This window comes from Bos grunniens, chromosome 1 (assembly GCF_055505025.1).
Source record: "Bos grunniens cultivar Pamir isolate PY7600 chromosome 1, Bosgru_T2T1.0, whole genome shotgun sequence".
NCBI classification, from domain to species: Eukaryota; Metazoa; Chordata; class Mammalia; order Artiodactyla; family Bovidae; genus Bos; species Bos grunniens.
The window spans coordinates 57,668,740-57,681,383 of record NC_141165.1 but is presented as its reverse complement, the minus strand read 5'-3'; the positions used below and the strand labels follow the sequence as shown (position 1 = coordinate 57,681,383).

The 12,644-nt window shown below is 40.5% G+C and overlaps 1 protein-coding gene across 4 annotated transcripts in view; it reads left to right on the top strand.

Moving 5' to 3' along the window:
• The window catches only part of WDR49 (WD repeat domain 49), a 167,279-nt gene that overhangs the window by 41,814 nt on the left and 112,821 nt on the right, over nt 1–12,644 (top strand). The window lies entirely within an intron of this gene.

Below are 12,644 nucleotides of genomic sequence, written 5' to 3'. Positions count from 1 at the left end.
ATTTAACTTCACCCCAACTCTGATCCTAACTAATTTTGTGTAGTCACATTTGGGTCTACTTAATAAAAGAATTTAACAAGAGCCCTTAAAACACTCCCTTGTTTTCTTTATATTCTCATGAGAGGTGTATTAGTTTGACTGTCTTCAAAATGGAATCTTCTTAATTTTCTTTTCTTGTTTCTCTTTTTCTATGTAATGACTGAACTGCTTTGATCTAGAGTACTTGAGTGGCAGTTCTCTGTGAGATAGGAGTGTGTTATAAAACAGTATCTATGGAAGGTCAAGACTTTTTTAAAACCTAGTCAACAATGAGTTTGCTAATTTCGTATTATGCCTAACTTTTACAAAATTTGCATATGATGGTTTAAGATCCAAATGTGCAGTATCTGCTCTGATATCTGTTTTGGTCCAGACACTAAGAGTATGGTATTTTTCTCACTTTAAAACTATTACATAAAGAATACTCACTGAAAAGAATGGATCAGTCTCATTGTTATATTGCAGGTATATTCTTAATGTACTTTGAAGAAGAGATAGTCAAAATGGACCCAACAATTGGCTGGTGTGATAGCTTTACCCTCTTTGAGTTTTAGGAGTTTGGAACTAACTCTTTAATGCATGACCCATGATAATAATATCCCACATGATGAACTGTATGTAAGTTCTGCATTTTTTTCTTTGGTACAAATCATACCATGTCTTTTGTAATTTCTGTGCTGTGTTGTGCTTAGTCGCTCAGTCATGTCTGACTCTTTGTGACCCTATGGATGGTAGCCCACCAGGCTCCTCTGTCCATGGGGATTCTCCAGGCAAGAATAGTGGAGTGGGTTGCCATGCCCTCCTCCTCCAGGGAATCTTCCCAACCCAGGAATCAAATCGGGGTCTCCTGCATTGGAGACAGATTCTTTAACAGCTGAGCTACCTGGGAAGCCCTTTGTACTTTCTACCTACCCTTAATTCTCACATGATATTAATCATGGGTAAACAAAAAATAAAATTTTTGGTCATCCACTATGTGTGACAGGCACAAAATTCTGTGTTATGTTTTCATAACATGGAAACAAGTAAGTACTAGAAAGTGAAGAGAGTACTTGAAAGTGATGGAAGGTGTTACAGCTGCTTCCAAACAAGTATTATATTTTCATATATAAACTAAAGACTTAATATTTTTTGTGCTTTAAAACTGTCTTAGACATTGGTGGCAATAGAAGAAAGATAAATTATAGACTTATTTCAAAAAACTTAATATACAAATAAGAATGAAAGAGTAATATAAAATAACTTATTTAAACATTGTACAGTGGTGCTGAAAATTAACTACTAAGTCATATAAACAAGATTTTGCCTCTTTCGGAATTTGTAAGCAGGAAAAGACATGAGAAAAAGCTTCAGGGGTCAGTGGAGGTAGTTGAAGGATGAATGAGGGGAGAGGAAGAGAGCACAGTGAACATGAGGAAATATAGGCGAGCAGGCATAGTAATGCAGCAGAGATGAACATGAATAGATTAGACATGGAGTATTAAGAAAATAACAATGCCAAGGTCGACAGGGATATCTATTGGAAGATCTTGACAACCAGACCAAGTTCACATTTAACAGAAAAACGAAACAGTGATGCACTGAAGGTTTTTGAGGAAATCTGTGCAGACTTGATACAGATAGCATTTAGGAAAAGTTTATTTAATAGTTCTGTCCAGCATAGATTGGAGGACAGAGAAAGAAACTGCAATCAAATTGGCTAGTTGGTCATGAGAAAATGGAAATGATAAAGCAAGGAGAGAAACAGGCAGCCTTTAGAAATGGGGTCCTCAGAACTCAAGGTCGGAAATGTGGAGTGATGAACAATATTAGAGTATCTTATAATGATTTCGATTCCCAAGTAGGGAAATGTTCTTTTTACAGATGACAGATGCTCTCTGGGGGCCAATGCTTGGACTCTCCCTAGCTCACTTTCTCAATGTTGACTACTTCTGAAGGAGTATTTATTCTGAGATATTCTAGATCTGCCACCAAAGAAGAATCTTCCTTGCCAGTATTACTACTGAAACTTCTCTTCCCTTTGTCAAGCATCATATTTGTCTCTTCAGCCATCACGTGCAGGTGGACTCTTCCTCGTGTAATTTGCAAGCTCCTCAGTTCAGGCTCTGCTCTTGGGTTCCTATAAACTTCTGTTCTCATATCAGAATTTTGGTTCTGTCATAACCTTCCTAACCCCAGCAGGAAGTTTGGATGCCTGACATGCAAATCACACTTATACAGAAACTGAAAATTAAAACACTGTATTTAGGGCAGGAAATATGTCCTTTATTCTCATTAGGGTGCACTCTAACACATAGTACAATGTTCTTATGGTCCTTCCATTTCTCACTGATTTTAAGCAATTTGATTGTAATGTGCCTTAGTTTTCTTGGTGTGTGTGTGTGTGTTTATGCTGTTTAAAATTCACTGAGATTCTCAGATATGTGGATTTAGAATATTCATTAAATTTGAAAATGTTTCTATTGTTATTTTTTCCAAAGGTTTCTGTTTCTCTCTTTTTCCCCCAGGGACTCCCATTATTTATATGTAAAATGCTTGATATTGTCCTACAAGTTATGGAGGCTTTTTCATTTTTATTCAACAATTTTTTTTTAAATAACTATGCTTTAGATTTTTGTGTGTGTGTGTTCAGTTGCATTTGATTCTTTGTGACCCCATGGACTGTAGCCCACCAGGCTCCTCTGTTCATGGAATTTTCCAGGCAAGAACAACAGAGTGGGTTGCCATGCCCTCCTCTAGGGGATCTTCCTGACCCAGGGGTTGAACCTGCATTTCTCATGTCTCCTGGATTGACAGGCTGGTTCTTTACCACTGCGCCACCTGGGGAACCCATGCTTTAGTTGAGTTAGGTTCTATTACTGTGCCTTCAAATTCCTGGATCTTTTTGTCTTGAGATATTGCAGAGTGGTTTCAAAGGTGAGTGAGGCTGCCTCTGTGGTTCAGGTGAGCCAGCATGCCCCGGCCTAATGCCTTGGTGGGGGAACCTGGCAGAGACCTGGTGTAGGCTGCATCCAGTGGAGCCCTGACATGAGTGGAGCCACCTTAGAGAGCTGTGGCATGGGTGGGGCCACTGCCACAGCACGGACAGTAACTTTGAGGGTGACATTGCTATCCCAGTGGGTCTGGAAGGCAGATAACCAGACCAAGAGGGCTATTCTTGATCCATAATGTTTAATGGAGGTTTCCTTGTCAGGTTTTGTATTTACTTGAGACCTATCACTTCCTTTTTCCTCTCTTTTGGAATAGAAATACTTATCACATGCCTGTTCTACCATTCTATTTTGGAAGCATAGAACTCACTTGGTTCCACAGTTCATAGCTTGGAGAAGGATTTGCCTCAGGATGGGTTGATTGTATCCTGAGTCCTACCCAAGTCTGGTTTAGATATTTAGATGAGATTTGAACTTAAGACTTTAATGTTCTTGTTGGAATGAGTTAAGACTTTCAGGATTGTTGAGATGTATTTTTCGTGTGATAAGGACATGAATTGGGGGAGAGGGCTAGGGGAAGAATGTATGGACTGGCGTTTTGTGTCCCCTCCCCCCAAATTCACATGTTGAAGTCCTAATCCCAGTCCTCCCTTCTCATGATTGTGCCTTTGGGACATGATTAAGTCTTGAAGGTGTGGCTCTCATGAATAAGATTTGTTGTTCAGTCACTAAGTCATGTCCAACTCTTGCGACCCCATGGACTGTAGCCTGCCTGGCTCCTTTGTCCATGGGATTCTCCAGACAAGAACACTGGAGTGCGTTGCCATTGCCTGCTCCAGGGTATATTCCTGACCCAGGAATCGATCCTGTTGTTCTCCATTGGCATGTGGGACAGGTATCCTTTACTGCCGAGGCACCAGGACAGCCCCATGAATAGGATTCAGTTCAGTTCAGTTCAGTTGCTCAGTCGTGTCCAACTCTTTGTGACCCCATTAACTGTAGCACTCCAGGCCTCCGTGTCCATCACCAACTCCCGGAGTTCACTCAAACTCATGTCCATCGAGTCGGTGATGCCATCCAGCCATCTCATCCTCTGTCGTCCCCTTCTCCTCCTGCCCCCAATCCCTCCCAGCATCAGGGTCTTTTCCAATGAGTCAACTCTTCACATGAGGTGGCCAAAGGATTGGAGTTTCAGCTTTAGCGTCAGTTCTTCCAATGAACACCCAGGACTGATATCCTTTAGGATGGACTGGTTGGATCTCCTTGCAGTCCAAGGGACTCTCAAGAGTCTTCTCCAATACCACAGTTCAAAAGCATCAATTCTTCGGTGCTTTCTTCACAGTCCAACTCTCACATCCATATATGACCACTGTAAAAACCATAGCCTTGACTAGACAGACCTTTGTTGGCAAAGTAATGTCTCTGCTTTTGAATATGCTATCTAGGTTGGTCATTACTTTCCTTACAAGGAGTAAGCGTCTTTTAATTTCATGGTTGCAAATCACCATCTGCAGTGATTTTGGAGACAAAAAAATAAAATCTGATACTGTTTCCACTGTTTCCCCATCTATTTCCCGTGAAGTGATGGGACCAGATGCCATGATCTTCGTTTTCTGAATGTTGAGCTTTAAGCCAACTTTGTCACTGTCCTCTTTCACTTTCATCAAGAGGCTTTTTAGTTCCTCTTCACTATCTGCCGTAAGGGTGGTGTCCTCTGCGTATCTGAGGTTATTGATATTTCTCCCAACAATCTTGATTCCAGCTTGTGCTTCTTCTATCCCAGTGTTTCTCATGAGGTACTTTGCATATAAGTTAAATAAGCAGGATGACTATGATTAGTGCCTTTATAAAAGAGATGCCAGAGGATTCTCTCACTTCTTCCCCATGTGAGGGCCCAGTGAGGAGAGGGCATCTGTGAACTAAAATGTGGACCCTAACCAGACGCTGAATCTGTCAGGATCTTGGTCCTGGATGTCCTAGCCTCCCGAACTGTGGGAGATAAACATTTGCTGTTTACATTACTAGGTCTCTACATTTTCTTATAGCAGCCTGGAGTAAGACATTGGGCAAATATTATTAAAATATTTAAAAAGAAAAGAGAAACCAAGAGAAATCTTGCTAAATATTGGTAGCCTTCTTTTTTTTTAAGAGGGATAATTTATGGTAAAGAGAAAATGTCAAAGTGAGAAAAATACATTTACCAATAATGTGTAGTTTAATACTTTGCAATGGCTGTTGAGGAAAATGTAGTAGAAGAGACGATAACTGAAAAAGGAGAAAGTAGAGTGTGTAGAAAGGTGAAGTATCTATATAAGATTCTCTTCTTTCAAAGTTGAAATTTGAAAGGGGATCTGCTTCAGTTTAAGGCAATGGGTGACTGCCTTTCTCCAGGTTTAGTCACTGGGACTTGAAGCTTAACTACAACTGTTTCTTGGCTTCTTTGCAACTCAGGTGTTTTGCTATGAGACAAAGGGAGGAAGGCTGAAATGAGGAGGCAGAAAAAAGAGGACAGCAGGCTGGAATCAAACACAGGACGATGGTCTTGGTAGCAATTATGCTCCTTGGTCTGCTAGCCTTGCTCTGTCAGGAGCAAGCAAACACTGGTTGCTTTCAAGTGAGGCTTTTTTTGACCCCAGCAGCATGAACTGATATTCTTAGACCTCCTCGAGGAACATTTTTACTGATTTCCATCTCAGTGTGAGGAGGGAATATACAACAGACAAAAGAAGCTAATACATGGACAAGCTTGGTAATACTGTTTCACTGAAGCTAAGATAAAGGTATCTGTAAAACTGAAATATAAGAAATACTCACTTTCAGACATAAGGATATTAGCTTACTGCTTTGAGATAAGGTTAGGTTTATTTAAAACTTTGAAGGAGAAAATGCTTTCATCTCATCTGAGTGGTTCTGTGTTGTATCTTAATGGAAAAATAATTACCTTCTGAAATGTAAAGTAAGTGCGGAGTAAGTACAGAGATTTTGAGCAATAGTGGCAAGACATAAATATCTTGAACCTCAGAGAATTTTCTCTCTCTTATTTGATCATAAAGAATTGCTTTTTCATATAGATAATATCATTGGAAACCTTGAAACCCACAGACTGGAAGTTCAGCTCTGGAAAGAGTGAATACTAAATTGCCTACAATAAATATAATTGCTTTTCTTTATTATGTTAAGGTGTTTTGCCCTCTTTGTTTGACTATGGCTATGAGAAGGTACAAAACAGTTTGAACTGATAAAATCACTAATTGCTGAGCTGATTAATGAAAGGGTGCCAGAGAATTTAGAATACAGAAAGCAGATTGTTTTCTTAGGGAGCCTTTCTAATTGATGCAGACTAAATCTGGAAAAGAAGCCAGATTTAGTGTCTTGCATGTGTGTTTTTCCATTTCCCTACATCTACGTCAGTTCTCCAGACAAAAACGGTGCACCACAGAGTCAGCTGGAACATGCTGCCCTTCTGGGCAATGCTCTTGCTGGGTTTAAAGCAGTTGAAATCAGCTGTGAGTGACTGGCCAATATTTGCAGTAAAAGATCTCTTCCTGTAGATTTTCCCATAGAGTGACAGAAGGGTAAGATCCATTATAAGTCTAGTCTAGTATTTTGAAAATTCATTAAACGAATGGCATTATTATTTTTAATATGCCTACCAGGGCTGAGTTAGATTTTTTTTTTTTAATGAAATAGCTAGCTTTATTCTTTCTTATCTTTCCTCTTTGAAATGGTAGTTATTCAGAATGTAGAGAGTCCCGGGGTGGTCTCAGAGAATGGGACTACTCCAACTTCAAAATAGGGAATACAACTGAGAATAAACTCCCTCAGACAAGACTCCTTCAGACAAGAAACCTTCCCTGATAGTTCAGTTGGTAAAGAATCTGTCTGCAATGCCAGAGAATCCGGTTCGATTCTTGGGTCGGGAAGATTCACTGGAGAAGGGAGAGCCTACCCACTCCAGTATTCTTGGGCTTCCCTTGTGGCTCAGCTGGTAAAGAATCTGCCTGCAATGTAGGAGACCTGGGTTTGATCACTGGGTTGTGAAGGTCCCCTGGAGAAGGGAATGGCTACCCACTCCAGTATTCTGGCCTGGAGAATTCCATGGACTGTATCATGGGGTCGCAAAGAGTCAGATAGGACTGAGCGATTTTCACTTTCACTTCACTTTCACACAAGAGAACATCAAAGAAAGTTCCAGGTAGGGAGTTTTCCTAAGTCACATGACTCATAAAGTGAAAACCTGAAAAATGATAATAAGAATTTTTAGTTAGAAATGGCCCAGTTTTCTACACTGCTATAGTTCATGGGATCGCAAAGAGTCGGACACGACCAAGGGACTAACCTGAACTGATAGCTTCCATCTGTTGGCAGATGATAGAAAAGGGCCTCATTCTAACTTCAGAGAAGGCAATGGCACCCCACTCCAGTACTCTTGCCTGGAGAATCCCATGGATGGAGGAGCCTGGTGGAATACAGTCCATGGGGTGGCAAAGAGTCGGACATGACTGAGTGACTTCACTTTCACTTTTCACTTTCATGTACTGGAGAACAAAATGGCAACCCACTCCAGTATTCTTACCTGGAGAATCCCAGGGACAGAGGAGCCTGGTTTTCCCAGGGACAGAGGATCCCATAGCTGCCGTCTATGGGGGCACACAGAGTCGGACACAGCTGATGCGACATAGCAGCAGCAGCAGCATTCTAACTTACTCTAAGTGCACTTAATAGCATTACTTACTGAGTTTTTAGGTATCACTTTTCATTTTCAAATCACTTTTTCTACATAAACTAATTGGTATTACACAGTATTTTGATAGCATCACAAGGGTGAGGATCTGTGATGACAGCTTCCCTTAATGCCTTTTTTATGACTAAAGGGCAAGACAGTGGAAGAGCTGAGAGTTAGCATCTTAAGGAATGGACAGACATGGTCAAATTGTCCTTTTTATCCCTCAACATATCATCTAAAAGTAATTTTAAATATTTTGCTACCAATCCTCAAACTCATTGAGAATATTTAAAACAAATCATTTATTTTGTCAGTTCTTTCCATCCACTAGCTTGATATTTTAAAAACTTTTTCATCATAAACCCATCATTTCCTTTTCTCTCTTCAAGAAATGAGGAACGCATTTTTATCTACCAGGTAATTTGATTTCAAGGAAATGGCTTTACTTTTACCTTTTGCTCGGGCATTCTCAGGAACTCTGGCATTCTACAGTTTAACCAGAAACGAGTTACATCTTGGTTTAGAAACAAAGTGTGAATTGTTTGAACCTCCAGTATGGAAGACTGCAGGTCCATAAATGTCACTTGCTATATTTTGGCCACCTCATTCGAAGAGTTGACTCATTGGAAAAGACCCTGATGCTGGGAGGGATTGGGGGCAGGAGGAGAAGGAGACAACAGAGGATGAGATGGCTGGATGGCATCACTGACTCGATGGACATGAGTTTGAGTTAACTCCAGGAGCTGGTGATAGACAGGGAGGCCTGGTGTGCTGCGATTCATAGGGTCGCAAAGAGTCGGACATGACTGAGCGACTGAACTGAACTGAATCTCCAGATTAAAATCTTAAAGCAATACTTTAAATACAAGGACAGAATGTACTTCTTTATATGTCTTTCTTTAAAACCTTAAAACTGAAGAAGATACCTGGATGTAATGTGGAAATGACAAAGCAATTTTCAGGGTAGAAATACTTTATTTTGATTGTATTGTAATGACATTATGGAATGTCCATGGATTTGAAGATATAATTATAGTGCTCTGTAGTATCTTTCATGTGTTATACTACTGTTTTATTAAGTCAAGTTATAATAACTCTTAGCATTTTCTTTTTTAATTTTTTTTCTCTTTTTTTTCCTAATTTTATTTTATTTTTAAACTTTACATAATTATATTAGTTTTGCCAAATATCAAAATGAATCCACCACAGGTATACATGTGTTCCCCATCCTGAACCCTCCTCCCTCCTCCCTCCCCATACCATCCCTCTGGGTCGTCCCAGTGCACTAGCCCCAAGCATCCAGTATCGTGCATTGAACCTGGACTGGCAACTCGTTTCTTACATGATATTTTACATGTTTCAATGCCATTCTCCCAAATCTTCCCACCCTCTCCCTCTCCCACAGAGTCCATAAGACTGTTCTATACGTCAGTGTCTCTTTTGCTGTCTCGTACACCGGATTATTGTTACCATCTTTCTAAATTCCATATATATGCGTTAGTATACTGTATTTATGTTTTTCCTTCTGGCTTACTACACTCTGTATAATAGGCTCCAGTTTCATCCACCTCATTAGAACTGATTCAAATGTATTCTTTTTAATGGCTGAGTAATACTCCATTGTGTATATGTACCACTGCTTTCTTATCCATTCATCTGCTGATGGACATCTAGGTTGCTTCCATGTCCTGGCTATTATAAACAGTGCTGCGATGAACATTGGGGTACACGTGTCTCTTTCCCTTCTGGTTTCCTCAGTGTGTATGCCCAGCATTGGGATTGCTGGATCATAAGGCAGTTCTATTTCCAGTTTTTTAAGGAATCGCCACACTGTTCTCCATAGTGGCTGTACTAGTTTGCATTCCCACCAACAGTGTAAGAGGGTTCCCTTTTCTCCACACCCTCTCCAGCATTTATTATTTGTAGACTTTTGGATCGCAGCCATTCTGACTGGTGTGAAATGGTACCTCATAGTGGTTTTGATTTGCATTTCTCTGATAATGAGTGATGTTGAGCATCTTTTCATGTGTTTGTTAGCCATCTGTATGTCTTCTTTGGAGAAATGTCTATTTAGTTCTTTGGCCCATTTTTTGATTGGGTCATTTATTTTTCTGGTTTTGAGCTGTAGGAGTTGCTTGTATATTTTTGAGATTAGTTGTTTGTCGGTTGTTTCATTTGCTATTATTTTCTCCCATTCTGAAGGCTGTCTTTTCACCTTGCTAATAGTTTCCTTTGATGTGCAGAAGCTTTTAAGGTTAATTAGGTCCCATTTGTTTATTTTTGCTTTTATTTCCAATATTCTGGGAGGTGGGTCATAGAGGATCCTGCTGTGATGTATGTCGGAGAGTGTTTTGCCTATGTTCTCCTCTAGGAGTATAACTCTTAGCATTTTCTGTAAACAAAGGGAATTGTTTCATTGAGGATGCTCCTGATAAGGACATTATCCTCAGATTTTATACTGCTGGTACTTCTAGTAAAGTAGTAGTATTAATGTAGCAAGTGATCAGCAAACTTTATGCTCCTGAAATTAATTGCTCCCCAGTGAGGTTCAAAGGGGCTTCCCCAGTGGCTCAGTGGTAAATAATCTGCCTGCAATGCAGGAGACACAGGAGACTCGGGTTCTATCTCTGAGTCAGGAAGATCCCCTGGAGGAGGAAATGGCAACCCACTCCAATGTTCTTGCCAGGAAAATCCCATGGATAGAGGAGCCTTGTGGTCTAAAGTCCATAGGGTTACAAAGAGTTGGACACGAGCGAGTGACTGCACATGGATGCACACAATGAGGCTCAATAAATGTAATTGGTAATGGAAAGAACTTCAAATCAGATAATAGAAAAAACCTGGCATACATATGGCAGTGTAGCTTAGTGGAAAAGAAAGATTGTTGTTTGCTGTTCAGTTGCTAAGTTGTAACCCCATGGACTTTGCAACCCCATGGACTGCAGCATGCCAAGCTTCCCTGTTCTTTACTATCTCCCTCAGTTTGCTCAAACTCATGTCCATTGGGTCAGTGATGCCATCCAACCATCTCATCCTCTGTCTCCTTCTCCTCCTGCCCTCAATCTTTCCCACAATCAGGGTCTTTTCCAATGAGACAGCTCTTCACTTCAGGTGGCCAAAGTATTGGAGTTTCAGCTTCAGCACCAGTCCTTCCAGTGAATATTCAGGACTGATTTCCTTTAGGATTGACTGGCTTGATCTCCTTGCTGTCCAAGGGACTCTCAAGAGTCTTCTCCAAAACCAAAGTTCAGAAGCATCAGTTCTTCAGTGCTCAGCTTTCTTTATAGTCCAACTCTCACATCCATACATGACTACTGGAAAAACCATAGCTTTAACTATACAGACCTGTGTCAGTAAAGTGATGTCTCAGCTTTTTAATATACCATCTAGGTTGGTCATAGCTTTTCTTCCAAGGAGCAAACATCTTTAAATTTTGTGGAAAAGAAAGGTGCAGTAGTACAAATGAAAAGCTCACAGCCAGTCAGATGGCACTCAGTCTCATCTCTATCCTCAATTAGCCACATGACCTAGGGTGATATGGCTTTTGGACTATTTCCTCATCAGTAAATTTGGGATATCTACCCACATCAAGGCATGGTTTGATACCTGGTAGTGGAAGGGATTTAAAAACATTACTCTAATAATACTTTTAAGTAATCCATAGATTGAGGGAGATTACATGATGGGGGATGAGCAAGAAACAACAGTCCAGGTGAATTCTGGGCTGAGTGGAGAAGTAGACCATTTTGGCCCTTAGCAGTCCTTTTGTGTTTCACATTTCACAGCACACTGTATGGTGAATTATTCTTCTGCCTGGAGCTCCTTTCTAAAAGTCTCCTTTGCATTATCAGAGCCCCTTCTTTTTTCCTTAGAAATTGTGTTCTGATTGGCATTGACTAGTAGAAACTTGGCATCAAAACTCAGCTAAACTCATTTACTTTAAGAAGTAGAAACTAAAAAGACAAGCCCAAACTCAGGTTCGGCTGCTCACCAATTGAAAGTCAATGCTTGAGAGACAAGTGCTGGCAAGAAAGGAAGTGCCTTATTCAGGAAGCCTGCATCCTGGGGTAGAAGGTAGACTTGTGTTCCAGAACCAACTCCAAAGATTCTGCTTGGCCTTGAAAGCTTTTAAAGGGAAAAAGGAGACATAATCTCATTTAATCATTGAGGTAGGGGGTTAGATTCATCACTATCTCCCACTGCGTGCAGACTCGTGAACTCCTTGTGATCTTTCTTTAGATGCTGTCTCGTTCCCATAGGTAGCTTGAGGGATTACGGAAGGGGAAGCTGGGGAAAAGATCTACTTCGCTGTTAATTACTTACCCTTCATTTCTATTTCTTTGATCTAAGAAAAGAATCAACAGATTAGACAAGGCACTGTGTGATCAAAGGATTTGGAAGGTGTGCTTGACCAGGAGATGAGTAGAGCATGGGAAAGCCTGGTTTAAAGGTTAATTACAATATAGCTTTTCTAAAGTGACAAGACAAAAGGGGCCTCCTGCAGAGAGTGGCTTCCTGCAAAGAGCTATTTCCTGCCAAGAGATACTTACATGGGCATTGATTAACACAAAGCATATGCATCATTAGTAATAGGAACTTTAAGAATCATTTGAGAAAGCAGGTGAAAGTTTTGCAATCCCAAATTACCTTGTTGCTAGAGATTTCTCATTTGATTTCTTCAGATCTATTATTGTTGGGCTTCATGAATAGAGGTGGGGAGGTTGGGGAGGTTCCTCAAATCCTGATATTTTATACAAACTTTTGTGTGTGCACATCTTTTTGATGGAGAGGGTCTACAGCTTTCATCAGATTGCCAAAGGAGCATTTGATCTCCCAAATTTTGAGAAAATGAAAGTGTTAGTTGCTCAGTTGTGTCCAACTCTTTGCAACCTTATGGATCGTAGCCTGCCAGGCTCATCTGTCCACGGGATTCTCCAGGCAGGAATACT